This window comes from Drosophila yakuba, chromosome 3L (genome assembly GCF_016746365.2).
Source record: "Drosophila yakuba strain Tai18E2 chromosome 3L, Prin_Dyak_Tai18E2_2.1, whole genome shotgun sequence".
Lineage (NCBI taxonomy): Eukaryota > Metazoa > Arthropoda > Insecta > Diptera > Drosophilidae > Drosophila > Drosophila yakuba.
The window spans coordinates 7696672-7701164 of record NC_052529.2 but is presented as its reverse complement, the minus strand read 5'-3'; positions in this window follow the sequence as shown (position 1 = coordinate 7701164).

Below are 4493 nucleotides of genomic sequence, written 5' to 3'. Positions count from 1 at the left end.
TGAAATAAACGCTAATATAAAAAGGTACGAGTATTACCTAAAAAGTTATTAAAAAATTCAAGCATACATATTTTAGGCAATTATCGTTAATGTGAAAACCAAAAAAAAAACGAAGTGCAAATATTTACAAAATTCGCGTTGGGCCAAAGTGCACAAATATAAATATAAATTAAACTAAGGATAATACCCGAAGTTCGGGCAATTGTTCTCCAAAGTTATATTGATTTACGTTTAACCATGAAAGCTAACTTTTAAATGCTTTGGATTTGCATTATTTATTTACATGTTATATATATTGTAAACGATTGAATTACGATTTAATAAAATTTAAAACATAGACTACAATTTTGGTTTGGAAGTTCGGTTAAAAGCTTCTACAACATGGTAACGAAAACATCCTTTAAGCTCGAAAGCTCTTTGTCAAAAGGAAACTTTGGTAAAGCTCTGCTGAATAAAAGGATAAAAGTTCAACAGTGTTGCGATAAATAGTTCACGATGAACCAGTAACTCCGAGCTATATTATATTTTATTTTAATTAATTTACATTTATTATCGAGAATATTAAAGCCCAAAAATCCATCTAATATAAATTTGCATGCCTACAGACTGAAGTTATTCTTAAATGTATTATTTTTTCTAAATCCAACTAAATTGCTTTCATGTTATTTAAGTTTAGTAGGACTTGGAAGTTGGCTAGACTTGGTTTCAGCATAGGAAAAGCTTTTATTTTCAGGAAGTTTTGAAACCCAGATGAAAACTTCAAAAGCTTTAATATTATTTTTGAAATTGCCTTTATTACCCACAAGACTGAACGTTATGAATGACTTTGCCAAACAGATAACCGCCACATAATTGGTTTATAATTAAATGGGTCAGACAAACGCATATTTCACACCACTGCAAAATGTGTACACCTTGCGTATACGTGATGTGACGACACTTCCGTTCTCATATTCCAGAACAAAAAATCACTGCATGTCCTGCCACGTTGACAACAACAATCTGGCACACATTGGCCCACATTACAAGACAGTCTCTGGCTGGGAAAAATTTATGCTTTGCAGACGCGCCGGCCTGGTCCTAAATAATGGCCAGTTGCGCCATCCTGGAAAAGTAACAGGAGCACGTGCACGTGGCGATGACGCCGACACATTTACGCCCAATTGAACAATTTTCCGGGAAAAAACTTTGGAGCGGTAAATGGCTAAAGGGGAGAGGCGGTGGCAGGACGAAGGCGGTCCATGTGGCTGGAGGGCAGTCGCTCAGAAGTGCAGTCAATTTTAATTGCTTGTCTGATCGCAGACAGGGGCTATTAATAGGCTTATGGCTTGCATGATATACCCACGCTATATCCCGATGCGAAAACCTACTCCATGTGGCTTTCTGTGCGCGTTGGCAGCTGCTGGCTTATGCAAGTGAATTGTTTCTGCCAGCTGGAACTGCAGATGCCCCCCATAAGCCCCACGATAATCACGTGGTTAGCTGGCCATCCCCCCCCCCCACCAGAATGGGTCATTGTGTGGAAAGCGTGGGGGGGGGGGGGGAGAGGGAATCTCCCCTGATACCTAATACAATTTGCATATGAAATTTGCCGTCTGCCAATTACGATTCGCCCAAAATAGATTAGTTCCCAAAAAGCCAAATCATAATTTTAATTATGTATTGGGGCGCCGCTGTTCCACAGCTCGAATGCTAATTAAAAGTTAAGCATTTTGGCATTTTGATTTCATTGTTTTATTTCGATGATCCTGGCTAGTTTAATTAAAGCAAGATGGCTAAATGCTGTCATGGCCATTGCACCCAACACCTGCACCTGCAGCTAACCAACACCTGCGCCTGCATCTTTTCCAGGTGGTAAATGCCGATTGGCGAGGTGGCAAATATTTACACAGCAGCAAAATGGAAAAGTTATCGCACGTTTCCCAGCCAGACTTTGCTTAGTGCTGTTTAACTATCAGTCGGCCGAGGGAAAATAAAACCAGGAGCGGGAAAACTTTCTATGTAAGCAGGACTCGTGTTGACGATGCCGTCTTTAAGTCAACTAAACCTGTTCACTAACAGGAAATAAAAGCACTGACAAAAAAAGAAGGCAAGTGTAAGGTAATTGTACATGAAAATGCAATTGGCATAAGCTTCGAAATTTATTTATATTTATTTAATTTTAATTTCTAAACTAATATAAAAAATAATAATTTTCATTTTGATCATTAAAATTTTATTAAAATATTAATTTTTAAAAAGCTTTATAAAACTTGTGACTGTAAGAACATTTAAAAAAAGGCATAACATTCGCTTTTTCGGTTATTATTTCCCAAGGTTGAACTGTAAGTATTCTTGTCTATTTAATTACATTAAAATGATAATTTAAACTTAAAGTGTTATTTTTTTGATAGAATTTTATCTCTGTGCACTTGTTGGTGGCGCCACCAACGCTGGCGTATTTGCTTATTGTGTTTGTAAACATTGCTAACAACTTGAGTAATGCCGGCGACAATGCCAGTATTGCCACTTGCCACAGTGCCACGCCCACGCCACCTACGCCTGCAACTGTTAATAGCGCGGCAAAGGGGGCGGGATGTGAGGTGAACCGAGGGGGATTCACCGCCGCTTCCTTGCAAGTTGTAAGTGCCCAAGTTTTTCAATTAAAAGTTGCTACCTTTTGTGTGTTACTGCGGCGGCATAACATAAATACGCATGTGTGTACACACACACACACACTCACAGCAACTTAGGTGGACTTGTATATTTCCTGACTTTTCGCCTAATCACGATGCCGCTGATATATCAATAAACCACAGGGGCAGAACCGAGGAGGATCGCATGCATTGTAAATCAGCAGCAACCAGAAAGCAAACTCCTGGCAAACCAAACAGCCAAACAAACAGAAAACAAACAACAACAAAAACAACAACAACAAAAACAAAAACCAAACGAACGAACAGTAAACGACAGGTGTTGAAGTCGAGGGCATTATAAATTCATACGAAAAAATACCGAAACGTCAAACAAATTGCAAGTTTTCAGTTGCATTTCCGCAAAACGTAACTGAAATAATACGTTGCCGGCAACGCAGCAAAGTATGCAACAAAAGGCGGCGCTGTGCGGTTGCACTTGCATTTTGCCCGCCGTCGCCGCCAAGTTGCTATCCCAATCCCATATCCAGGTGGCAGGGTTATCGGATGGCGGCGGGGCACATGGACAAATTGAAGGTAGGCCATGTTACAGCCCGGGGCAACGTCTTCGACTTTCTGCCGCTGCCTGTGCCCCGCCCACTTTCACCTGTGCCCCCCACCGCGTGCCGCTCTTTTCCACGCTTTTCCCGCTCGCATGACAAGTTGAAATGTTGACGGCTCACTGACATTGTCTGCCAGTGTATACGTGCCCTGTGCCATGGGTGCACTGAAAAGAAAAAGACACTCAAATATTCTAATCAATTAAATGCCTCAAAAATTTAAAAAGGGTTATTAATTAATAGGCTTTTGTGAGAACCAAGTTTTGTATAATTTTTGTTAACAGTGCTGCGTATTCAAACGTTTAACTCTGTTTTAACTGTTTTTTATGTTGTTTATTTCATGACTATTTCAAGTTAGTCCAAGTATGCAGTATAGATCGTAAGAAAATGCATTTTTTTTCCAGTGCACTTGATTGTGGACTGCATGCATGTATAAATGATATTGTGGCTCGACATGGCTGCGCTGCAAGAATCTCATACAAAGTTATGCAAATTCCGATTCCGTTGTCGCTGTCGCCGCTACGTTGACGTCGCGAGGGCTCTGGGATGTGGGCTGTTGGCTGTGGGCGTGGCAGCGGTTTCTGCGGTCTGGCATGCATAATTGTTGGTTTTTAGTTACACGTGAGTCGGCCGTGCGGCCACGCCCCCCAACTCTTGTAAAAACAGCCCCTTTCTAAGGCATATTCATTCAAATAATTTGTTCGCCTTAATTGTCTATGTTGGAAAAGATGGAAATCTCATTAAAAAGGATAAATTTCATGTGTTGTGAGATAAAAGCTTTTAAAATGTATAAATATATTCGGAAATATATTCGGTATAAATAACTGTCTGTTATGGCATGGGAAAAAAAGGAGATTAAGAAATATAATCTGCAAAAATCAGTTCGCCTTTGGCATGTCTATTTTGGGCCTGTTTTAATGATAAGATCTAGAACTCATTCAATGGACCATCTGCTTTGATTAGAACCCATTCATAACTCTGCGTAATTCGAAATTCCCAATGGCTATGATAGATTGTAAATCACATGCGGGCAGAACAATAATCATTTCTCAGACATTTGCCATGTATTTTTTCGTGTTGCTTACCTAAGAATCCCTACCACACACACAAAAAAAATAAGAAGGAGAAATAACTACAACTGGGGGCTATCATCAAAAAACAATTCTCTGCGTAGCGTCCGCAAAATAATGGACGTTAGGCCGCGCGTCTTGATAAGCTAAATGATAAATTGTTTTTACTCGTGACATATGTATGTACGCCC